Source organism: Podarcis bocagei, assembly GCF_964188305.1.
Source record: "Podarcis bocagei genome assembly, chromosome: 9".
NCBI lineage: Eukaryota > Metazoa > Chordata > Lepidosauria > Squamata > Lacertidae > Podarcis > Podarcis bocagei.
This window is the reverse complement of record NC_138134.1, coordinates 45,140,224-45,156,884: the sequence shown is the minus strand read 5'-3', so window position 1 is coordinate 45,156,884 and position 16,661 is coordinate 45,140,224.

Genomic DNA, 16,661 nt, shown 5'->3' with positions numbered 1-16,661 from the left:
AGTTGTTCCGCAAGACGAATTTCCCTATGGGCTTGCTTCGCAAGACGAAACGTCTTGCGAGTTCTTGCGAGTTTGTTTCCTTTTTCTTAAAGTCGCTAAGCCGCTAAGCCGTTAATAGCCGCTAAGCCGCTAATAGCCGCTAAGCCACTAATAGCCGTGCTTCGCAAGACGAAAAAACCGCAAGACGAAGAGACTCGCGGAACAGATTAATTTCGTCTTGCGAGGCACCACTGTATTTTGGACATTGATCAGGTACACGATGGTACACTCGTAGACTGTTGGGGAGGTCTTTGGTAAATGTTCTAATGGTAGTTCCACATCTATAAAATGGAATTACCACAATTCATTTCGTAGGCTTGTTTGAAATAAGAACTCAGGCCAATGTAAGTTTCAATAGTGGGAGTGGTCCCTACTCACAAGTCAATAGTCAATAGTAGCAAAAACTAATCCTTTCAAAAATATGTTGTCAGAGCTGCTCGAAGATCCTAGCTCACAGAGGATCACGCTAGCCAGCGATCATTAAGTAAAAGTCTTTATTGAATTACAGTTTCCATTTTCAAGCTGCTGCGTGCAACTCTACGTCTAGTAGCTAGATCGGCGAAGCTCCGTCTGATTCTCCGCCCCTTGTGCACCAACTTAATATCCTAGCCCTGCTCCACCTTTTCCGCCTGACTGTTCTCCTCTGGGTCCCTCTGCCCCCTGGGGTTTCTTCCTTCCGGGATTCTTCTGACGCTGACCCGGACCCTCCTGCCTCCTTGCGCCGGGCTTTAGGACCTGGCTCCCTTTCCGGGCTGCTTACTGCGCCGCCTTCCTCTGCATTTGAACTTGGCGCGCGCGCCCAACCTTCCACTCTCCGCTTAACCGTTTCTTCGCTCCCCGATGGAGGTGTGGCCACTCCTGACTCATGCCCTCCCTCCTGTGGTGAGCTGCCAGCGCTTGCCCCCTGGCTCCCTTCCTCCTCCCTGCTCCCTAGCGGTGACGCTGGTCCCGATTTCCAACTGCTCTCCTCTGAGTCCCCTCTGGCTCTATCTTCCTGGGGTGCCCCCCTAAACTCCCCCCTTGCCCTGGCCACTGGTGCTCCTTTCTGTGAATCCTCTGATTCACTGGAAAGACTCGGAGATCTCGGGTCGTCGTCATCACTCATCTTTTCTTCTGCCTCCTCCCCTTCGCTCTCTGTTTCCTCCCTTGCCCTTGCCTCTGCTCCTAAACCCCTGACATCCATCCCCCCCTCGAAGCCCCCCATTCCCCCCTCCCCTCCTTCCGGTGCTGGAACTGGGTGCTGCTGTTGCAAAGGAACGAATGTCGGATATCGCTCGCTTCCCGTGGCGGGCCTCCATCTGAAGGCTCCCGGGTCTTCCTCCCTGCTCCCGTCGACGACGGTCACCTCCGCTTCCATCTCTGTGCCGCCGTGCTCGAAACCAGGGTCGTCCCCGAAAACGTCCATGTCCGTCTCTCCCTCACTTCCTCCTGGCGGCGTTGCTCGTCCTGGGCATTCCAGCCACTTTCTGCGGAACTGCTCCTCTGGTCGATCGTCCCACCAATACGAGGGTTCTGATGCAGATCCCGAGGGTGACCCCTCCGGGGAACGTACGTCTTGTGTCGGGTCCTCGTCCGAGTCGAACCCCCGGAAAGTGCTGGCCGAAAGCGTGGGCGTGAAAAGCCAGTGGTCGAAAAAGTCTGCTGGCATTGGTCTATGTGGGAAGAGGGCGTGAAACTCGTCTTTGAGTAGAGGTTCGTCCAAAGCGTAGCCCGGCACCCAGCTGTTCGCACTGGCCGGGGTGCCCTCCTTGGCGAGAAAGTATTCTACCCCCTCCTCCCCCCATCTGGAGTCCAAAATCTCCGTGACTTCGTTGATGCGCTCCCTCTGTGCCACTCCCGCGTGCCCTGTTCTGTCTCTGACCGGACTCGGCGCCGTTCCGGGTTCTTGGAACCTGTGCGGTGCCTTGTAGGGAGTGAGCACCGATCTGTGGAACACCGGATGCATTCTGGAACCCTCCGGAAGTGCCAGTCTGAAAGCTACCGGGTTGACCTGCTCTTCGACTTGGTAGGGCCCCAGTTGTTTATGCCCTAGTTTCTTCTTGGCCAACGACCTGGCCGGCACTGCGTGGGCTGCTAACCAGACCCAGTCTCCCACGTGGAGCTCTTCGCCAACCCTTCTGTGCTTGTCCGCTTGTACCTTGTATGCGTGTTTGGCCAGCTCCAGGTGGCGCCTCAGCTGATCGTGGACTTCCTGCAGCTCCGACGCGAACGCATCTGCTGTCTGCGGCTCCCCCTCCCCCATCCTTTCCAGTCCCGGGAAGGTTCTGGGGTGCCTCCCATTGTTGGCGAAGAACGGCGTGACCCCCGTGGACACGTGCTTCGTGTTGTTGTAGGCGAACTCGGCAAGCGGCAGGTAATCCACCCACGTCGCAGGCTGTTGATTTGCATAACATCTCAGGTACTGCTGCATGATGGCATTGACCCGCTCCGCTTGCCCGTTGGTCTGCGGGTGTCTCGCCGACGCCAGGTTGATCTTGACGTTCAGGAAGCCCATCAGCTTCTGCCAGAAATTCGAGATGAACTGCCGCCCCTGGTCGGACAGAATAGACCGTGGCAGACCGTGAACCTTGAACACGTGGTCTATGAACAGTTTGGCGGTTTGCTCCGCCGTGGCCACCTTCGCACACGGAATGAAATGTGCCATCTTGGAAAACAGGTCCACCACCACCAGCACTGCCGTCTTGCCTCTCGAGCTGGGCAGATCTGTGACAAAGTCCAGAGCCACCCTCTCCCAAGGTTCGACCGGAGTTTGCAGCGGTTCCAACAGTCCGGCCGGTGGTCTGTGCACTGGCTTGGCCCTCTGGCAGGTGTCGCACCTCGCCACGTAGTCCGCGACCTCCCCTCTCATTCCAGGCCACCAGAAATCCCTGGCTACCAATTCCATCGTCTTCTCCTTGCCAAAGTGCCCGGCCGTGGGCGCGTCGTGCAGCTGCTGCAGCACCTTGGCGCGAAGGTCGTCTCCCGGCACGTAGATGGCCCCTTTACGGATGAGCAATCCATCTCGTAGCTGGAAACCGTCGGCCGCAGCCTTGCCCCTTTGCACCTCTGCCATCTTTGTTTGCGCGAAGGAGTCATCCTGCAACGCTCGTCGCACCGCCTCCAGGTCCACGGTGGCCGCGGCGCACGCCCACACTGTTGGTGCGAAGATGTGCATGGCGGCCGCTGGCGTTGCGTCCTCCAGATACTGTGGCTTACGGGAGAGGGCGTCCGCCATGATGTTAGTGTCCCCCGGGACATACTCTATGCGGAAGTCGAAGTTCGCAAAGAACTCAGCCCAACGTATCTGCCTCTGGTTTAGGAACTGTGCCGTGCGCCAGTGCTCCAGATTCTTGTGGTCCGTGCAAACCTGCACCGTGTGCTTGGCGCCGATCAGGAAGTGCCTCCACGCTTTGAACGCTGCATGAATGGCCAGCAACTCCCTGTCCCAGATGGTGTAGTTCTGCTCGGACTTGCTGAGCTTCCTGGAGTAAAACGCTCCCGGTCGCCACACCCCCTGCTGGTCCTTCTGCAGCAGGACCGCCCCCACGGCTCTGTCCGAGGCGTCTGTCTCCACCCTCATCGGCCTGCTGGGGTTGACATGAAGCAGCTGCTCTTCCGACGCGAAGAGACGCTTGAGCGCCTGAAAGGACTGCTCCGCCTGCTCTGTCCAAACGAACTTCTTTTTCTTGGAGCTAAGCGTGTCAGTGATGGCCGCTGTCTGCATAGCGAAGCCTTTGATAAACTTGCGATAGAAGTTCGCGAAGCCGACAAACCGTTGGACCTCCTTCCGGTTGCGTGGACTCTTCCAATCCAACACCGCTCGAACCTTGGCGCTGTCCATGGCGAGCCCCTTGTCAGACAGCTTGTAGCCCAGAAAGTCCACCTCCGTCACGTCAAATTGGCACTTCTCCAGCTTGGCGTAGAGCCTATGTTGCTTTAGCCTGCTCAGCACTTCTTTGACGTGCCCGTCATGCTCCTGCTGCGATTCCGAAAAGATCAGGATGTCATCTAAGAAACAGACGCACGTCTTGTAGAGAAGTCCCGCCAACACGTGATGCATGAAAGCTTGAAAAACGTGGGAGCCATTTTGCAATCCAAAAGGCATAACTCTGTATTCGTAGGTCCCCAGTGGCGTGAACATGGCCGTCTTCCACTCATCTCCTTCCCGCATGCGAATGAGGTTGTACGCCCCTCGCAGGTCCAACTTGGTGAACACTTTTCCCTTCCGCACCTTCGCTAGGAGGTCGTCGATTCGGGGCATGGGGAAGTCCGATGGCTTGGTCCCACTGTTCAAATAGTCCACGACCAGTCTTTTTTGGGGCGTGTCTCGCTTTTTAACAAAGAATACAGGACTGCCCCCCGCTGCCTTGGACTCTCGGATGAAACCACGCTCCAAATTATGATCTATGAACTCCTTGAGTTCTTGCAGTTCGTCCTCTGACATGGAATACAGTTTCCCTTTAGGCAGCGCCGCCCCCGGCAGCAGGTCAATTTTGCAGTCATATGGTCTGTGAGGGGGTAGTCTGTCCGCCTCCTTTTCGCAGAAAACTTCCAAAAATTCTGCGTACTTGTGGGGAATCGCTTGCAGCGTGCCTAGCAGCAGCTGTGACTCCTCTTCCTCTCCTTCCTGCCGGGGCACGATGCAGTGTTCAGCACAAAAGGAAGAGCCGAAGATCAGCTGCCTCTGGTACCAAGCCAGCGTTGGGCTGTGCTTGTCCAGCCAACTCATTCCCAATACAATGGGCGTATCCGATAGTTGAGTGACATTGAAGCTGATGACTTCTCTGTGATTCCCAAGTCGCATCACCATCGGTGGCGTCTGCTTCACCACTTGCCCCCCTAGCAGCTCCCTGCCATCCACCGTGACAACCTGCAGGGGCAGTGTGGCCGGCAGCAACTGTATGGCGTGTTTGTCGACAAAGTCCTGCCCTATAAAGTCCGCGTTGCTGCCCGAGTCCACGGTGATTGGCACGTCCATGGTGATGCCATTGGGCAGCTGGAGAGATGCGGTGAGCCTCACTACTGGTTTGGGTGGGAGGGGGTTCACGGGCTGTAAAATCTCTGGGGACTGCGTCACTAACACGTCTGGCTGGGCCCCAGTGCCTCTTCCTCCAGCCAGACTGCGTCGTTTCCCTGCTGTGGTCCACCTTGCTGCGTCGCTGCAGTCACCATTGCTGAGGCTGCAGTGAGCTTGTGGGGCCTCTGGGGACACTCTTTCGCCATGTGCCCTGGCTCCTCACAGACGTAACACTTCCTGTTCCCTCTAGGAGGCTTCGCTTTCACTGCTGCCGGTGCTAGGGCTCTGGTTGCTGACTGAGCCCTTGCACCTCCCACCTCCATAGGTTCCGCTCCTCCTCCTGGTGGAGGCGTGGATTGCGCCCGCGCTGCGTCTCTGGGAAGGAAGGAGGGGCCCCTGGCTGGTTCGCGCCCTCCACGCCCTTCGTCCCTGCTCCACGGACGTTCTTCCAGCCGCACCCCCACTGCCAGTGCCCTCTGAACGACCTCCTGGGTGGTCCGGGGTCGCTCCCCCCTCGCGATCTCATCTTTAATCGAGCTGTGCAGCCCCTCCCAAAAGAGGTCTCTCACAGGGGCCGAATCTCTGTCCCATTCCAGGGCACTGACCAAAGTGAAAAAGCGGGCATGATATTGCCTTACGCTGGCCCTCCCTTGCCTTAGTCCATGCACCTCCTTCCGGGCAAGATCCACGTCAATGCTTGATAAAAAACACCCATCCATCGCTTTAATAAAGGCATCCGCATCTTGGAGCGCCGGATCCTTATCTCTCCATAGATTGCGCAGCCATGCTTTAGCATCCCCATGCAAATGGGACATGATGAATCCCACCTTCTCTTGCTCATCTCTAAAGTCTTTATTCAGCAGTTGCAGTGCGCACAGTACATCTGCTCTAAAGTTGGGATACTGTTGCAGGTTCCCATCGAAGTGAGAGACCAGACCGCCTGTACGTCTCGCCAACCCAATTCCCTCCTGTCTGGGTGTCTGCTTTGTAAGCACGTCTAACCTGACTTGGAGATCCCTGCAGGCGGCAGCTGCCTCCTCCTCTCTCTTCCGGGATGCGAGAGCCTCTGTATTCAGTTGTGACACTGCTCTTCTGAGTTCCTCTATCTGCTGCTCAGCCGTCATGTCGGCTGCCGTTCGTGAGCTCGCTGGTAGGCACCTGCTTCTCTCCCCTCCTCGAGGCTGTAGATGCCCACACTTGGGAGACGGAGCTTACTGTCAGAGCTGCTCGAAGATCCTAGCTCACAGAGGATCACGCTAGCCAGCGATCATTAAGTAAAAGTCTTTATTGAATTACAGTTTCCATTTTCAAGCTGCTGCGTGCAACTCTACGTCTAGTAGCTAGATCGGCGAAGCTCCGTCTGATTCTCCGCCCCTTGTGCACCAACTTAATATCCTAGCCCTGCTCCACCTTTTCCGCCTGACTGTTCTCCTCTGGGTCCCTCTGCCCCCCGGGGTTTCTTCCTTCCGGGATTCTTCTGACGCTGACCCGGACCCTCCTGCCTCCTTGCGCCGGGCTTTAGGACCTGGCTCCCTTTCCGGGCTGCTTACTGCGCCGCCTTCCTCTGCATTTGAACTTGGCGCGCGCGCCCAACCTTCCACTCTCCGCTTAACCGTTTCTTCGCTCCCCGATGGAGGTGTGGCCACTCCTGACTCATGCCCTCCCTCCTGTGGTGAGCTGCCAGCGCTTGCCCCCTGGCTCCCTTCCTCCTCCCTGCTCCCTAGCGGTGACGCTGGTCCCGATTTCCAACTGCTCTCCTCTGAGTCCCCTCTGGCTCTATCTTCCTGGGGTGCCCCCCTAAACTCCCCCCTTGCCCTGGCCACTGGTGCTCCTTTCTGTGAATCCTCTGATTCACTGGAAAGACTCGGAGATCTCGGGTCGTCGTCATCACTCATCTTTTCTTCTGCCTCCTCCCCTTCGCTCTCTGTTTCCTCCCTTGCCCTTGCCTCTGCTCCTAAACCCCTGACATATGTATTCTGACAAGAATTACAAACTCAAATAAAGATTACAAATTCTAACAGAGATTACAAACTCTAACTCATAAAGATATGTATAACACAATAATTCGTAACAAAGATTTTCTCTTTTTCACTCGACAATAATGTTGATCCTTATAATTTATCAGCTTGCAGGTGGAGACTCAGTTTCAATCATAGAGCAGAAGTCAAAAGTCAATTATGGATCAGAAGCCAGGACAGGGCCCTGTTTTGATGTATTCACCTTCATCAGCTAATTTTTAAAGGGTTGCGTAAAACTGAAGACTTTCAGATAAATATATCCTGTTATTTTCTACGTTTCTCAGGGATAACAACTATGTGTGGGTAGATCAACTTGTATCTTGAGCTTTTCTGTGTGCCATGTTAACAGTGGCAAACATTTTTTCTCACACACCCTCCACTTTTAAAGAAGATTTCATTTGTGTAGCAGTGTGCTAGGTGCCAGAACAGAAGAAAAGAGACCTTCTTCTGGTGCTGCTGCCACCACCAGCAGCTAAGTAAGTGGCTGGATGGGTTTTTGGGAAGGAAGAATATGTTTTGAGTTCTGCAGATAGGAAAGAGGCTTGTACAAGGATTAAGGACAAGGAAGAAGGTTCTTGGTGGATCACTGGTGGGAATGGGAAAGCGATTTGATCCTGTTGGGCTAACCAGAACCAGATCCACAATTGCTTGTAATTGGACTTAAACCAAACCAAGTGTGATGGCCTGGGATTCCGAGTCTGAGAGTGAACCGAAGGAATCCCAGCCGGCACAGGAGTCCCCGCCTCCAGGGCCGGCTGAACTGGGGCAAGGCCTAGATGCTGAGGAGCCTGCACCTGTGCCAGATCCTCAGGGGCAGGCACCAGCTGAGACCATTCTGGCCCCAGAAGTGCTGGAGGACTCAGTGGCTACAGGTGAGCCTCCCCCGGGGCCCAGTAACCCTTCGGCCTCTCCTGAACTGCAGAGGCTTAGGGCAGAGAGGCGAAGGGAACTGGTCTCTCCCAGGAGGAGTGCTCGCCTTAAGGCCAGGAGAGGCGGGGCTCCTGGGGGCCGGGACCGCCCCCGGCCTTAGAAGAAGATAAAGGTCAGGCAGCCCGGTCCCAGGTTGCGGGAGCAACGTCGTTGTGGAGTACCTGCTTTACCCAGACCTAGATCTGCACTCCCAGTGTGCCTGTTCCTCGCCCGGCTTCCTGCTCCTGACTCTCCGGTGTTCCTGTTCCTCGCCCGGCTTCCTGCTACTACTCTCCGGTGTTCCTGTTCCTCGCCCGGCTGCCCGCTGCGGACCTACCCGTGTTCCTGTTCCCCGCCTGGCTTCCTGCTGCTGCCCTTCCAGCGTTCCTGTTCCCCTGCCTGGCTCCCTGTTTCGGACCTCGCGTCTCATCCAGTGTTCGTCTACCCTGCTAGTGACTCTGGACTGAACTTCGGCTACGGTATTAGTACCTTTCCCCCCCGGGGCCAGCACACCAAGCTATTCACCAGGTTCTGGGAAGGGAAATCATCCAGTTTTCTGAGCCTAGTTATGAATCCAACTCAGGATATCTACCCTGTCATCAGGCACTGCAATTTAATGATAACAACAACAGTTCCCTTGAGTATGTCTAGAATTCCTCACCCTCATTTCTCCCTCCTTCAGCCTATCCTATGAGCCTGGGATTAGGAAGTGAGATCCCAGGTCACATAGCCCTTGCATTTCTTTTAGAAATTGACCACTTTGGGGAATTAATAAAAGCTGTAGTGACTTGTCCTTCTCATCCTCCATACTTTACTGAATCAACCCAGAAAGAATATTTGCATCTTATGTACAGTGGTGCCTCGCAAGACGAAAAGAATCCGTTCTGTGAGTCTCTTCGTCTAGCGGTTTTTTCGTCTTGCGGAGCAAGCCCATTGACGGATTAGCGGATTAGCGCTATTAGCGGCTATTAACGGCTTTTAGCAGCTTTTAGCGGCTTATCGGCTTAGCGGATAAGCAGATAAGCGGCTTAGAGGCTTAGAAAAGGGGGGGGGAACCCGCAGGAACTCGCAAGACATTTTCGTCTTGCGAAGCACCTCCAAAATGGAAAACTCTTTCATCTAGCGAGTTTTCCGTCTTGCGCGGCATTCGTCTTGCGGGGCACCACTGTACTAGCATACTGCTCATGTCTCTAGAAAGAGAGATGTAAGTTTTCCATTTCAGATGCTACAGGGAAGAGAGAGAGAAAGTTTAAGGATCCCTGTCTCCTACAGTGAGTGAGAAAGAGCACTCACATTGCATATTATGAAAATACCCCCCTAAAATGATGCTGGAATTCAATTACTTACATATTTACAAAGCACAAACTAAAGTTTTTGTGTATCATTAAACATATACGGTGATTATTCACATTGCACCAAACTGACTCCGTTAAGCATTTTCACAAGGCCTTCAGTTTGTGGTTTTCTCGATTCTCATAAATATTTAAAAGATACAGTTAATACATTAACTTCCCAGCAAGTGTAGTATTGACAGCACCATCTTGAAAAGAGGGAAAATATATATTGGAAAAACCAAATGATTGGTATTGCTCCTGCAACAGGCAACATGATCTCATTTTTTAAAATATTCCATTAGTGTTGCCAGGCATATCTTGCTACATATTTACGGGTAGGGTGCTTTGACAGTTACATTTCTTTCGAGTGAAAATAGGCAATTTGCAAGGTAGAATGTAGAACATAAGAAAAGAAACAAAACTACATTGTTACAGTACACTACTTTCAACCTTCGCTTTCTGTCATTTCTTCTTAATAGAGCTGAACTATGGGAGGGATCTTTCAGAATAATATGGTTTGCACTTCAGAGTCTTCAGTTATGAGACCACTAGCAGCCCCTGCTTGCTACTCAAATACCCAAATAAGTACAGGACTCTGGTAAACAGAAGGAATCCAGGTCTCAACAACTGCTTTACAGTTAAACCCCACCCCACCCTCCCACTCTATATAAGGGTCTGGTGACTTCTGTTTCAGTGTATCTGAAGAAGTCTGCATGCACATGAAAGCTTATACCAAGAACAAACTTAGCTGGTCTCCAAGGTGCTATTGGACAACACACACACACACACACACACACACACACACACTGCTTTAATATAAGGGTTGTTATCATTGCTTACTCCTTCCTTGATGCTTCCTGGGCACATTTCTCTTTCCTGCATTTTCATATCAGGCACTACTATTTCCATGGTCAGCTTTCAAGGTGCATACAATGTTCCATGGTAGCTTGGGTCTAGAGCAAGTTTGCTGCACATAGGTTCCATTGAAATCAATGTGAATCGTCACCATGACTAACTTAAGACAAGGGATGGAGGAAATTTTGCTTGCCATGTGTTTTTAAGCAAAGCAATCTAATTTGCACCTCCTAGGCCAGGGGTACCAAGATGTGGCTCTCCAGATGACTGCAACTCCCATCAGACCAAGCCAGGGATGATGGCAGCTGTAGTCCAGCAACATCTGGAGAACAGGCTGTTCTTATGTTCTTATGTTATCTTATTTCAGCAGTACATTCCATAACACCCATGCCACCAGTGAAAAAGTCTGCCTCCACATCACCACAAACCAATAATCATTAGGCTTTCGCAGAACCATTTGCCCCAGAGTAATACTATGAATTATACAAAATTCAAATAGCAGGCAGCTGACAGAACCCGCACCCAGCATGCAAGGCTACGACTGGCCTCAGTATTCACTTAGGCCACAGTAGCTGCCTAAGAAAGGTAGCGACAGGCTTCAGGGGACCCTATCCCCCTCCCTCATGGCAGGCTGCCAGTAATGGGAAGACAAGATGTTCTTACCAAGGTATTTTATTCAATATTCACAGAGAGGGATGTAGAATGCTACCTCTTGGATAATGGTGTTGCTCCAAGTAATCTCCTCCCCCCTTTCCCTCTCAGTCATCAGCAGCAGCTCCACACACACACACTTTTACAGTGGCTGTGTAAGGCCTTTTGCCTATTTGCTTTCTTTTCTACCACTCTCACTGCTCAGTGGGTCCTAGAAGAAGTGTGCTGGGCCTGGGGGTAACCCGTGAAACGTGGTCCAGGACCAGTACAGAATCCAAAGGTTCCTCTGGGAGTCAGTACGACAGGGCCAAGGCAGGAAACCAGGCGAGAACAGTTGCGTGGCAATTCTCCCCCCCCCCCCATGTGAAATGAAGACACTGGACACAATATTTTAGGTTAATGGGCATAAAAAGGCCACAACTTTATTGATTACAGAATTGAAAGGTATTGGCTTTAGGCATTGGCTCCTATCGACTACCCGGCACGGTGACCGGGAGGGTTGTACACAAACCGTGGGGGGTCCTGTTGAAGTACGCCAACTAGGATCCCACGGGTGTCACCGCTCGGGGGCGAGCCGGAGGCCCTTATCTCCCTAGGTTTCGGACAAGGCAACGCCCCCCGGAGTCCTCTACCGGACTACCCCTTTATTTGGGGGAAGGTGATGGCGCTTCCTTCCCCCCCTCTCATTTGCATAACAATTCCCCCTGCCAATGCCTAACCACCAATACCGCAGAAGTTGTGACGTTTGCTACGAGGTAGGCGAAAAAACCAAAAGGCACGAAGTGCACCAACTTGGAAAAATTCCTACCAGGCCCCTTGCGGCGACCAACCGAAGACCATAGCAAGGACATGACTAGCTAAACCTAAGGGTGGGTGGGATGGGAAAACCTCCCTGCTGCCCAGGTGAAAAGAGGGCGGTCCCCAGGCGTGCCTGGCCTTAAATAGGCCAGGCCCCACCTCCCCGGCCAGCCGATTGGCTGGCCGGCTCAGTGACACGCCTGGGGATTCCCTGCTCTCGCGCGGGGGAAGAGGCCAGCCCCCGCGCGTGTGTGGGTGGAGCTGGCCCGCAACCCCATCTCCTCCGAGGCGGAAATGGCTTTACAGGATCTCAGGCAGGATCTGGCATACAGCAATGTTGCTCCCGCAACCTGGGGTGGGGTCCAGCATGTCAGGGTAACGGCCGGTCCTGATCCCCCAGTGACTCACCTCCCTGTTTCATCCGAAGGCGAGCACTCCTCCTGCGAGTACTCAGGTCTCTCCTTCTCTCAGACCTTAGTCTCTGCAGCTCAGGAGACATTGGTGGGTTGCTAGACCCAGGGGCTGCCTGAGCCTCCCCTGACCAAACCAGTAGTGGAGCAGCTGTAAGTGATGGCTCAACTGAAGGCAATGAGGTAATCCCCACATCTGGAGCCAGGGCAGACTCAGGCTCCTGACTCAGCCCAGCTGGTGTTTGTTGCAGGGGAACCTGTGCAGGCTGGGACTCTTCAGGATCAGGCCCCAGACTTGGTTCAGATCATGCCTGAGGCAAAGGATCTGGTGCAGACTCTCCTCTGGTTCTGAGTCCAAGCCCGAGTCCCAGGCCATCACAGGAAGGGGGGTCTGGAATGCTTTCTAATGATAACATGTCAGCCAGCTGCTCTGGCTCTTCTGCCCCCCCCATTCTTCCATTATCTCCCAGCTTTTTCCTCTCTTCTGTCTCAGAGTCATGACCTTCTGCAAGCCACTGTTGTAAATCAGTATTGTCTCCCTCTTCTCTTGCGGGGGTGGTGGTGGTCTCCACCATTCCTCAGTCCTGTCCCTGATATCTAGGGGCTAGCCCAGGCCCTTTTTAAAACAAATTTTAAGCTAACACACACACACACACACACACACAAACACACACACACACACACACACACACATATATATATAACATCATGAGAAATTATTTGAAGACAGAGCTAAATTCAATGTGACATAGAATAAAGAACTCCTGTGGGCTTGTTTTGTTTACTAATGAGCAACCCCACATTGCTATTTTGAAGGACAGGCAAGTTCTTCAAATCCTTTCTTCATGTGCCATTTCCTCAGTGTATCAACTACCCCCAAACTGCTAGAAGCTCCATGGACAGAAAGAGAGAGTAATGAGTGTGGCAATAAGCTTTGCTGGAAGTCCACTTTGGAAGAGGCAGGGGGCTTGGTTGACCCTCTCAACTCCCACCTCAGAGCAGCCCGAAGGGGAAAGCAAATAAATAAAAAATAGTACCAGCTCCAAAAAAAAATAACGCAAGCAAATATATTTGGAAGGCAGGAGGGAGCTGAAAATATACCAAGAGAGATAACAGTATGCAGAAGGGGCAATGACTCAATAAAATGTGTTAATTTGTTTCAAAACCCTTTTTCTCCAGAATGTATAGTAATCATGTTTGAATCAACACATCTATGCACCACAACTCTGTTCAGAGATGCCAATTTTTTCACATCATCTAATTTTCCCATATGTTAAGCTTTAGTGATATTCTGCTTTGTTTCTATAATTAAGTGATTCTTTAGAATCAGTCAGTCAACAAAATAATTACATTTTATCCTGCTTTCCCTTCAAGGAGCTCAGGATACCATACATCATACCCCCACCTTAATTTTATTCGCACATGTGAGGTAGGTTAGGAGGACAGTGAGTGAGCGAGTGAGTGATCCAAAGTCACCCAGTAAGCTTTGTGGCCAAACAGGGGCTTGAACCCAGATACTTTTGTGTGTTTTTCTGGCTCTGTGACCATTATACTACATGGAGGAATACTTCATTGAAAAAAAAAGTTGTGGGACCAAAACAGCATGAGATCTTCCTTCAAAACATGCTAAAATTTGCAGAAGAAAGAGCCCTTTGACTCCAGAAGAAGACATCAGATCCACAATTAAGTCCACATGATGTTCTTCCAACCACATTAAATTATGCTTGGCATGCATAGCCAACTTCCACAATGCCTAAGGTCAGCAGTCTGTCTGTCTTCACACACCTGAGCAGCATCTAATGAAGGCTGCAATCCTATATACACACTGGGAGAATTATCCTTGACCTCAGTGGGGCTTTTGAGTACACAAGTAAAGGATGGCATATTAAAAAATGGATTTATACCATGTGATGAGCAATCCAGTGAACCAGAATAAGTCAAATGCATCTCTGCAATATGCAATAGAGCCAAATCCAATGTTTCATTTGCAAAGTTCCCATCAGTATCAGCCAGCATGGCCATGGATGATGGGAGTTGTAGTCTAAACCACCTGGAAGACACAAGGTTGGGGCAGCTGCTTCAATCCATGCAACTAAAAACACACCCCATGTGACATTATTACCTTCATACATTACCAGAAACAGTATAGGTTCTATCTTTTGTATGGCAGTTCTCTCTCTTAAGAGACCAGGAAGTGACTTCTGCCATGAGAAAGAGCATGTCCTATTTGAAAAGCATTGGTTGTATTATGAAAATGGAATACCAATACAGAATATTATTTTCTTTGGCATCTTCTAAGGCTCATTACTATGAATTGCTGTTCTGACATTGATGCCATTATTTCTTGCCCTATAACAGCAGCACCCACCTGTGATTAGCAGAATATTCTTTTCAATGTGATCTTTGCTGTTGACTCCAGGACAACGGACAGCAATTACAAAAGCTTTCTTGGGCTGCAATCTCAAGCTTTTTGTTTACAAAACACAAACTTGCAGAATTGCATTTTTGTGCATTGATCGATATATATTGCCTTTATGCAATCAAGATCCCATTTAGCTAATTCAGCTTCATCTGCAAAAACATCCACATGGAGCAGAGAGTCTCATTCAGGTATAGATTCCTTGGAGTGGGGATGGAGACAATTTGCAGGCCTAAACTTTATTCCTTTTACAACTACTATTAAGCTCAAAGAGGATCAAATAAATAGATGATTATCAATGAACAGAGAATGCTATTCATTCAAACAAGCTGCAATTTTCGCTTAGTGAACACCCAGCATTATGGATCTGCCATTCATTTTTTTATTATTATTTGTAAATCCTAGTGCAAGTATAAAGGGGCTGTGAGATGCAAAAGAGACATGGGAATAATAATCCTTTCCTGAGAACTCCTTTGAAATGCAGACCCCACGTTCCCTAATGGTAAATCTTTCCAGTGGATTTGTCACAAGAAGACAGTATGAGCACAAAAACATCCTGGCTACACTGCAAGGTCTCTTTGAAATGTGTTATAAGCCTCTTGTATAACAGCTGCTTCTATATTAATATGTCTTTGTGTACTACATTTGGGAAAAAGTATCCATTTTCTCTTTGACAGCAGTCAAGGTTATAAAAGCTTTTCTTCTATAACCTAATTTTTACGTTGGGGTGATAACCCCTCTTACACACATTTAAAGTAGTAAAAATAATGCCATGCCACTGTTTCAATTAGTATGTTGACATGAAGAGAGTTAGAAACTAAAACCAAAAGCTCTATTTTAATTTTTGTGGTTGAACCCAAAGCCATTCCCAAGGATTGTAACATGAACCAAGTCACAAAATCATCAAGCACATGCTTCAAAAAACCCAAAATGGCTAACAAGCACCTTCAGAACAATTCAACAGTGTTCTGCATGATGTTAGATCTTAAAGAGTCAGGACTTCTTCAAAAGTTTTATGCAACTTGGGTTTTTTTTAATGTTAGCCTTAATTAACACAGAGAATCTCCACATGATCAGACTGGTACACAGGCCAAGAAGCTGAAAAATGTTACAGCCTCAGCTTGGAGCACTGCTGAAGTTTCTGAATCTTATATGAAGGCTGTAGCATTTGAATACATATATCATTGAACCCAGGGGTAGTTAATGTGGTGCCCTCCATAAGTCCCAACCAACATGATGAATGACATGATAGGAGCCAAAGTTAGACAACATCTGGATGGCACAACATTAGCTATCCCTAGTTTAGCCTCCTATCACTTCTGTGAGGTGCGACCATCACCAAACAAAAACAAACAAACAAAATGGGAGAAAGGGGGCTTCAGGTTTGCATAATTTTTTCATATGCTAGTTTAACTACATTGATGTACATTTGGAAATAAGTAAAATAAAAGTACAGAACATCTAACCACAGTGGGCAAGACCCAATGTGCAGTTGCTGTGTCTGCCATCCATGTTGCTAACTGCTAATGGGAAACTTTGAAGACCTGCTCTCCATTCTTGTGGTTCTTCAATCTCTAAGCCAAATTTGAACTTTACAACAAGTTGAGGACTGTCCCCAGTAAAGAAGGACACATGGCTATGCAAATCCTGTGAGACAGGTTAAGCCAAGAAATAATTACTTTTCTAGAGTCACAAAGAAAGCTGAATGGTTGGGTTTTTCCAAACTGACACTCTAGCCACTATATTACACTGGAACAAACCACAGTTTTACTCAGTAGAGCTTGTGTAGGATACAAAGCATCCCTAAAGCTCACTTTACCCAAATAATTTTACATAAGCTTCAAATTATATATAGTACCCATGCAGTGGGATGTTGTGATGTGATGCTAGCCAAACCTCATACTGGCACAGTTTCCCCTGTGTGAATAAGCCTTCCAACTATTCATCCCTTTTCTTCATAGCAAAAATAACAAAGAGTCACATGGCACTGAAGAGAATGTTATGAACATCCTTTTATGGGCCAAGCCCAGAAAACCAGGCTCAGCATGAGCAGACTATGGGAGACAACTGGGCATAACAGAGGTCTATGTGAGTGGTCAGCCTTGTGTAATCTCCTCAGAAGCCTTAACAATCTTGAGCCCAGTGACCAGAAACAGTTCTTAGCTAAGTTGCACTCATTAATTCTCCAAGTCAGCAGGAATCAACTTTACATCCATTGGGAAGGAACACCAT